The 10324-nt window shown below is 31.7% G+C and overlaps 1 long non-coding RNA gene across 1 annotated transcript; it reads right to left on the bottom strand.

Moving 5' to 3' along the window:
• Positions 1-5323: 5323 nt before the first annotated feature.
• Positions 5324-9345, bottom strand: LOC114383229. The gene is made up of 2 exons (XR_003660429.1): positions 9073-9345; positions 5324-5523 (listed from the first exon to the last, which is right to left on the bottom strand). It is a non-coding gene; the product is annotated as an uncharacterized LOC114383229 (long non-coding RNA).
• Positions 9346-10324: the final 979 nt, after the last annotated feature.

Genomic DNA, 10324 nt, shown 5'->3' with positions numbered 1-10324 from the left:
AATCCCACATTTTTTTAAGGTAAGAATTTATAATTTGTTTAACATAAATCTTTATAATGATTTGTACTTTTTAATATAAAAAGGAAAATATTATCCTGCTTTCTTATACACGGGCCTTACTTTTCCCACTTTTTTTTTTAATCATGTAAGCATATAAAAACTATATACATTGTGAATATTTTTACAATTTTAATGTGTATATTTTTAATATCGAAAAAAAGTGTATACTTTTACAACTGATCATCTTTATAAACACGGACTATTTATTTATTTTCTGATTATGGGATTGGAAAATTTATTCTCACATTTATTATAAGATAATAAAATAATTATTATAAGATATATCACACATTCTTTTAAAATATTTGTGAATAACATTTCTATGTCATAGGAAATATATTCTCACAATTAGAAAAATAGTTGGTGAAATAAACTTTTCATAAAATTTATTTAAGCCTCATCCACTTTTTAAAAAGCTTTTACATAAAAAATCCATTTTTTTTATAAAGCCCAACTTTCATACACCAGTGAATTATAGGACACATTATCGGTTGTAAAAATATACACATTAGAGAATTTTTAATTTAGTCTAATGTTTTTTTTATATTTTAATTAATTAAATTATTTTTTAATTTTATCTTACGTGAATATATTAGGTATGTGATTTAATTGGATCAAAATAAAATAAATAAAGCATGCAAAATTGAAAAATTGATCAAAATTACAAAAAATTTAAATAAAAAACTAAAATTGCCATAGAAAAAAAAACCAAAATTATAGGAATTAAAGCTTATATTTAAGCTTAATATCTGGAAAGTGTTCAGCCTAAATCTAGTAAGTATAGTACTAAGTATCAAAGCACATACAGTCAAAAGCTTCTTTAGATTTGCTGCCAGTACCATTTCCTTATCTTTCAGAGAAGATATCAGCATATTCAACTATTTATATCTATTTTTACTTGCTTTTGATGTCTTGGATGTTGAAGCTTCCACCTATGTACAACAAGTCTGATGTTACGGGATGAATTTGTAAATCATCCATCATCACGTAAGTTTTTTCACCATATTTCTTCTTTGGAAAGAAATTACCCTCCACATGGGCAGAGTATTTCATAACTCTAAGAGGTGACAGTAAGGACATACAATTCTCTTGGCAAGAGCCACATACCTGACATCATATTTTCTTTATGTTTCTTACATTTTAAATATTAAATCATTTTTTGATGGTACGATAAATGAATAAATTAGAATTAAAATTCATTAGAATAAATAAATAAATATATGTAAAATTGAATATTGAATTAAAATAATTTATTTTAAAAAATTAAAAGATTAAATGTCTGTATTTTAAAATGAAAGAAATGAAAGGAAAGTTATATTTTAACCTAAATATAATATAGTACATGCACATTGATGCCTACACCTTTTCCCCATTTAGGCATATCCTTGAAGTGGTGTCATATAAGCATCTAATTTAAGATGACAATGGATAGGGTATTATACTATTCATTCCTATACTCAATTAAAAAAGAAAATCATACCCGTCCCATACTTGGGCAAATAGTAACTTTAATCTCATTCTCTATCAGCAAAACAACAGCGCACTTCATCATAGTTGGCCCAAAACCAGAATAGAAGTTCCAGCTCTAGAATAGTTGTGTATTGTATGATTTGTGAGCTGTATTTTGACCGCAGCTGACACCCATATGCTTTTTTTTTTTGCCATTTTTGTCCCCTAGATTCGATCCTATCCATTCTGTGTAATATTTCAGGCTATATATTCCTCTGCATAACCAATGGTTAATTAATGAAAAAGTGGTCCTTCACTCAACAATTGTCTTAGCTTTTGTCCCTTCCTTTCTTACTTTTTATTTCATGTCATGGAGCTCTACAATACTGTGTAGCGCCTAACATGGTTGACAATTGAGTCAATAACCAAGACCCTACTCAAAAATCCATCGAGTCCTTATTATGTACATCCAAATAAGAGTCCTACCTCAGTCATTGTTACTCCTGCACTGAGTGGTAACAACTACCACTCCTGGTCACGCTCAGTTAGGATGGCTCTCATATCAAAGGACAAATGGCCTTTCTCACCAGATCTATTCCTACTCCAGCTCCCACAAATCCCTTGTACTTTGTAATACACTCACTATGTCTTGGCTTTTGAATTCATTGTCTCAGTTAATATCACAAAGTGTTTTATACTTTGATCGTGCTATTAATATATGGAACGATTTTCCCAAGGAGATTTGCTTCGTATTGTAGAACTTCAAGAGGAAGTTTATGGACTCAAGCAAGGATCACACACTGTAACAGATTACTACACAAAGCTAAAGTCAATTTGGGAGGAACTCGACAATTACCGTCCCATGATTCCATGCATGCACCTGCTCAGCCAAAGTCTACCACGACCAGGATTTCATTATTCGCTTCCTTAAAGGACTTGCTGAGCATTTTTCTGTTTCTCATGGAACCACTGCCTTCAACCAATAGAGTCTTCTCTATGGTCATTCAATATGAAAGGCAACAACTACCAGGACAAGCTATTGTGGAGGAGCAAAATAGCTTTGCCAATGCTGCTGAGAAACGTCACTTTTCTAACAAAGGACAAGGAGTTTCTTATGATGGTGCTAAGGGAAATCCCACTCACAAAAGTGGAAATCAAGGCTCAAACAAAGAGTGGACACACAAGTCACACTGTGGGCGTTTGTTACAGCAAGCACGGACAACCTCCTAGGCATCCTCGCTATCCCGAAAGGCCAGGATACCATAATCATGCATCCAGTGGAGCTGCTGCCAACAACATCACTGCAAATGCAGTCCATGAAGCAACAAAAAACAATGGAAATGAGGAAGATTCATTTGGACTAAGTTTGAATGTCGCACCAGCATAATATCAACGTTTTATTGCTCTTCTCCAACAAACTGGTAACTTTAACGGGCCAAGCTCAGATGGCAACTCTCAGCCAAGTCATGTCAATCTTTCCCATGTCCCACGTAATGGGCCTTCAGGCCCAAGTATTGGTAACAATCATGTTTTAAATGTCTCCGCTTATTCCACACAATTATCAAGCACTGCCCCATGGATAATAGATTCGGGGCCACAGATCATATTGCATCTTCCTTGGATTACTTTTAAGTCTATTTTAAAATAAAACCTATACACATTGGTCTTCCTAATGGTCCTTGATTACATCACATTTGTTATCCATGATGTTCTCTATGTGCCTGAGTTTAATTTTAACCTCATATCCATTTCAAAATTAATTTTCACTCTTCCATACTCAATAACTTTTTCAATGTTTGCAATATTCAGGGAATGAGCTCCTTGAAGATATTGGCTTGCCTAAATTGTAGAGGGTCTTTATCACCTCACCATCAGCAGACATAACACAGTTACTCCAACTAGACCATCTTACATGAACAACATCACCACAACTCCAGTCACCAATTCCAACATTTGGCATTTTAGATTAGGGCATTTGTATGAAAATTGTTTAAATGTTTTGCATCAACAATTCCCCTATGTTCCAAAGTTTATCAATGAAACATGTGATGTTTGTCATTTGGCTAATCAACGAAAGCTACCATATTCTCAGTAGAGCTTCTAGGATTTTTGAACTAGTACATATGGACATATGGGGACCCTTGTCCAAAGTCTCAATACACTGTCACAACAATATTTTCTAACTATCCTTGACAATTATAGTGGTTCTACTTGGATCGTGTTACTAAAATCAAAAGGAGAAGTCCAATCACATGTACAAAATTTTGTCCATTTGATTGAAAATCAATTTGAAATTAGTGTCAAAATTATTCGTTTCAGCCTGAATTTTTCTTAAAAGATTTTCTTTTTTTGCTTCAAAGCGAATTTTGCATCAAACAAGTTGCATTGCTACCCCTAACAAAATGGGAGAGTTGAGAGGAAGTATCAAAATATTCTCAATGTAGCAAGAGCACTCATGTTTCAATCACACATCTGATGTCGAAGCAATCTCCAGTTCACCATCCAATCATCCTCAAAGTGTTTATATCCGCTTCACTTAGTTCTCACCTACTCTTGTATTTCACCATCCCATCATCAATACCTCATGTTGTTGACATCTGAGATTGAACCGAAAAGTTACCATGAAGCTCTTCTCCAATATAAATGTTGGTGAGAAGCAATGAAGATTGAGATAGAGGCCCTGGCTATGAATCAAACCTGGGAGATTATTGAAACTACTCCAAGTGCTCGACCAATTGGCTGCAAATGGGTTTACAATCAAGCATCACCTCGATGCATGGTAGTGTAGAAGCCTACTAGGCACGCGTTTGTCGCCAAGGGATTCGTTCAGATTGAGGGGTAGAATGCTTCGAAACATTTTCTCCGGTGTTCAAAATTGCAACAATTAGAATTGTTTTGGCTTTGGCTTCCATTAATCGATGGCAACTTAAACAGTTAGATGTTAGTAATTCTTTTCTCCATGGGGACCTCATGGAAGAAGTTTTATGGCTCTTCCCCATGGAGTCAATGGATCATAGTCTCAATGTTGCAAACTGCTTAAATCCTTGTATGGATTGAAGCAAGCTAATCGAACATCGTATAAGAAACTATCACTTCTTCTTGTATCATGTGGATACTGTCAAGCACATGTTGATCATAGTCTTATAATCAAGAAAGAATAGTCCAATTTTACTGCAATCATTTTTTATGTTGTTGACATTGTTCTGACTGAAAAAAATTATGTTATAGATGATTAACATCAAACAAATTCTTCTTTCTCATTTTCGAATTAAAGACCCTTGGTGTTCTGGAATTTTCTTGGTATGAAAGTGGTTGATGTGGAGGGATATCTTTGTGATGCTATATTTGAATATGGTTTGTTGGGATCAAAACCAGTTTCTACAATTGTAGATAGTTTTCAAAATGTTGTTTGGTGGTCGTCTAGTCTATTTCACCAACACCCACTGATGCTTTTGCAACACAACAGTTAAGTGTTCATTTATTTCTTGAGACAACTCAAGTTCACTCACCCTCCGGTTACTACTACTTGTACACTATACTAACCTCAACCATGTGTAAGTTGCAAGTTGCAGTGGATTACATATCTCCTCAAAGACCTTCATGTCTCTTGTTCTTGATCAGTGTTATATTGTGACACAACTAAAGCTGTCTTCCATGGAACCAAACACTTAGACATTGATTGTCATATTGTTCATCAAGGATTGATGCGACTTCTCCGAGTGTCATCCTCAAATCAGCTTGCAAGGGATATCAGAAAAACATATCACACAGACATTCAATTGGCCAAGACCAGAATAGAAGTTACAGAAGGCTCTAGAACAGTAATAATTTGTAGTTTTTTTAATTAATTTATCGAAGTAAAGTGTTGGTGACGGGAGACGTATGGGTATACACTTGTACAAGAATCAAAGGAAATAAAAAATAAGAAAGAAAGCCACAAAAACTAGAACAATTGTTGAATGAAGGACCACTTTTTCATTCATTAGTCACTGGGTGTGCAGAGGAATATATAGCCTGAAATATTACACATAATGGTTAGGATCGAATCTAGGGGACAAAAATGGCAAAAAAAAAATGCGCATGAGTGCCTGCAATAAGGGTCAAAATACAGCTCACAAATTATACAACACACTAAAATTATTCTTAAATCATCAAAACATAATTTAAAAAACATCCAAAAAAATAACCTGAAGTTTTTTATATACTAAATTTTGTATACATATGGGTGCATTTATACTTTGATATAGCTTATATTAAATTTTGTATACATATGTGTTGAAGTTTTATATACTAAATTTTATATACTATATCTTAGATAAGTAGTTGTGTTATATACTAATAAAATAGGTGTGGGGAAGACAGTGGAAACTAACCCGCCTCCCATAAGCAAACATTTATTTTACCTATTTACAGATATTTTTGCATGTACTCATAGATAGAATCTGGGTACAACTTGTGATCCTTAATCTTGATGGACAACAATTATTTAATGCTCTTGATATGACATTAACGGCTGAGAATTGAATCTCATATGTGACAAAAATTATAAATCTATAGCTCATGTAGATTCATAGGGCTATTTCAAATTATATTTGCATTAACCCATAGGATATTAATGAGAAAACAACTCAACAACAAGAAATAGGAATTTCATGTGATTCATATTCTTGAGACGTTTAATGAAAATTGCATGACTTTACTTAGTTATTTGGGTTTATCAATATAGGAAAACATGAGTAGGAAAACATGACAACATTTGGATAAGAGTGATTTCTCAACTACAAGGACATAAAAGAAGCACCAAAACAAAAATGAAGTCCAAAAGTGCGCAAGGAAGAATAGTCAAGTTGGCGTCCAATGGAGATAAATTGACACCCACTTTAAACCAACTTTAAGTTTTTGCATAGACCAACATTGACTAGTAAAGCCATAACAGGATAGCCACTTGAAAATAGGCAAGTTAGTCTATTCATGAACTGTTAGTCCAATGTTATACTTGTCATTGTCCAATGTCCACTTCATCAATAAGAGCCGCAAAAAAGAAGCAGTTGTCATATTTTAAACTTTTTTTTGGTAAATAATTTTTGTATACATAAACTTAACTTTAAAATCTAGGTATCATCCATTGTGACATAGTTTCACTATTATGATATTGCCATACTTGCAACTTTACAACAGTTTTTTGCAATTCATTATCTTTCTTTGTTAGATTATTCATTTTAGGCTTTTAAAGTCCACCTATTTTGTCAAATCTATAATTTGATTCTCCTATTTCAAAATACAAAACTTTGATCTCATGATTTAAAAAAACTAACAATTTTAATATGATCCTAAATTTTGCTTAAATTTATTTTTTACTTATTACATTTTAATTAATTAAATCATTTCTTGACGGTATCTTAAATAAATATGTTAGATTTAAGATTTAATTAGATTAAAATAAAAGAAATAAAACATAAATAAGATTAAGGATTTGATTAAAATTGTAGATTTTTCAAAGTATAAAAACCAAATATTAGAATAAAGTGACAAAAATTACGAATTTAGTAAAATAGATTGAAGAAAATTATGTTTAAACGTTAATTCTGTTACACGTCTCTTTTTTTTTTTTCCTCTCTTTTTGAAAATTTTAAGAATTAGTTAAAAAAATTGTGCTATTAGCACTTATCTTTTCAATATCAATCAATGCAAAAATTACAAACATGATAATGCGTTTATTTTAACTTTTCTGAAGTAAGAAAAAAAGGGTATAAAGTACTTTTAAATTGTTCTGTAAACTAAAGTCATTATATATATATATATATATATATATATATATATATATATATATATATATATATATATATATATATTCAAAGGCAAAATATGCCCAATGATATAAAAACTTAACACAGTAAATTAACCTATCGAGCTGTTAAATCACCAAATTGGATGTAAAGCTACGTCTCAAAGTTCCATGTAGTCGCAGCACTAAGTGTGGGAGCTTTCAATTTGTCAACCAATTCAACGGATGTTGCAATATGGAATATAAAGTTAAAAAGTTAGACAATTTGAGAATTTGTTTGAGAAACAAAAGAGATACAACATGTGTTTCATACGTATGTAAAAAAATATAATTTTACATTGTTGTTCAATTATAAATTATTATTTTAGTTACTTTAAAAAATTATTTTAAAAACTAATAAACTTATCCTATATAATAATTAAGTTGTAATTTAATGATTATATTAAATATTTTACACTTTGGTGCATAAACTTTTTTTTCTCAAAATACACACCACTCTGAACCAACATAAATAAACCACATGCAAAATTGTTACAAAGTCCCGCGTGTTCTCAGCCATGTCATAGGTAGGTTCAAACGTTGTCAGCTCCTCGTGAACATAAGTGCATGTACTTCAACTTGCAGATTTTTGAGTCAAACGCGTAATAATTAACTGAAACCTTGTTTGCAGGGTCCAACTCCGGATTGGCTTATTTATTGTGTCGTGTGTTGTTTCATTAAAATAATAATACATAATAATTATTAATATTTAATGGTAATATGATGATATTTAATTTTAAAAATCATAAAAATCATATTTTAATGGCACAGCAGAACCCTAAAGAAACCAAATCCATCCAACTCAAAGGTTCCCTCCAAAACGGTCGTATTATACTTAATTTTAAAAATCATAAAAATCATATTTTAAAGGTTCCCATCGCAACCGTGTTCATAAACTTAAACCGCAAGTCCTACACGCATGTATATTTGGATAAGGCATAAGAAATAATTTTATCTCATAAAATTATGGTGACACCGTAAAATAGTAGAAATAACTTTTCTTATTTTACGTTCACCATGAAAAATAATTGATTATTTTCTACCATTAATCTAATCCAAATACACTAGCAACAAATTGAAACTGTTTCATAACAATGTTTAATTTGTTTAGATAAATTTTTCTATTAGTAACTATATGATAAAATAATTTAAGTTGTTCTTTTAAAGTAAAATCAATTTATGTATATACTTTTTATAAAAATCTCTTACTTATCTTTTGTAAGAGCTGAAGTATTTCTAGAAATTAATTGATAGTAATTTCTCCATAGTATTAACCTCCAGGTATTCCTAGATGTATTGAGACTGGTTTTAAAGAATTCATATTTCTCAATAAAAGTTCTCATGTACACAAATTTAAAGATTGAATTCTTACTGTAGATATAAAATAATCTGTCAAGTCATGTTGATAACTTATTAATTTAATTGTATATTTTATTAGTCAATTATCATTATTTCATCACCCAAGTTTTTTTATTTATGGCATTTTATCATGCTTCCTAATTTTTCATATTTTACTGATTTGTTAAATGTGAAACGAAATGTTAACATATATATCCTTAAAAAACGAAGCCCTTTTGTTATAAATATAGTAGTAAAATAAAAAAAGTTAAATAATAAAATGCATAAAAATTACAAAACATAATTGTAAAATGCGCATGCAGAGAAAAAGGAGTCGATGAAAATAAAAGTAAAAATTAGGATGATAAAATGTGTGAAAATTAAAAAAACTTAAAACATACCTTTTCGAGACTTATGTAGTCCATGATGAAGGAGTCGGGTTTCTGGACAACGAGAGTTAACCGTTTAGCCTGGGACTGTTTTTGAAAGTGGCTTCCGTTATGGAAACCTTGAGCTTAACGTCGCTGGTGTTGACGGCGAGAGTGGCAGCAGCACCGGCGTTTTTTCCGATGTCGTAGCTGCCTTTCAAAGTAGCCTTCATGCTAAACAATGGAACGGAAACGGATGCATAAGCCAAGAGTAGAGAGAAAGAACTACAAAAGCGGAATAAATCTAGCTAAGTTATATTCACGCACCCTTTTTCTTTTTCCATCTTTTTCTCTTCCATTATTTTGCCCCTTATCTCTCTCTCTCTTTTTTTTTTTTTTTTTTCCTTTCATTATATCACGTCTTTTACTTTTTCTTTCTTTCTTTTCTTTTCTCCGACATGCATTTGTAATTGACACTTGACATTGGTGATAAAAGTAACTAGCCCAGCTGTACATGTGTCTCACCATGCATATTTGCATGGTTTTGTGTTAAGCACCGTAATATGGTTCGTGATAATTGTTGCATTTTAAGCTCATACATGGAAGCTGAAGCTGAATTTGAAAAAGTCTTGGGAGGAGTGTGTGAAACCTACCATGATGAGTTATATACAATAAAATTCTCGAAATTATTCTGTTGCCATTTAGAGGTACATATGGATTTTTGTAATTTTTCAAATATTTAATTTATTGAGTTACCCAAATATATAAATAGAGGAGGCTGTAATATAAAAATCCTTCATTCCATTGAAACTCCGCATTCCTCACTTAGAAATTCTCTCTTATACACAGTGGCTAATATTTGTGGTTTTGGTCTATTTTTCGCCTTTTTCAGCTTGATAAATCAAAGTTGTATAGATTTGACTACTGATGCAATAGTGTTGTTGCTCCGGATCTTGGCTTAGGCTAAGATCCGTATAGAGCTAATGTTCCAAACCCCCTTCATGAAGATGATAAAGACAATACTCTCAACATAAAGGTTCTCTCCACAGCTCTCGGAGAATGTTCTTATCTTCTTATCAAATACTCAACCACGCAGTGATTTAATAAAGGACAGACTAGAAGCTCCCTTATATATACATGATAGCACCAACACCAAAAATCTCTCACCTCTAGACGCAAACTTCAATTGAGAGTGTCAAAGTCCTTACAAGAGACCTAAATCAAAAAAGTCTACCTAAGGTACATTCAGTTGAGTAGAATGAAATAGAAAGAAATATAATTGAGA

This window comes from Glycine soja, chromosome 14, assembly GCF_004193775.1.
Source record: "Glycine soja cultivar W05 chromosome 14, ASM419377v2, whole genome shotgun sequence".
Taxonomy (NCBI): Eukaryota; Viridiplantae; Streptophyta; class Magnoliopsida; order Fabales; family Fabaceae; genus Glycine; species Glycine soja.
This window is presented reverse-complemented; position numbering and strand designations above follow the sequence as displayed.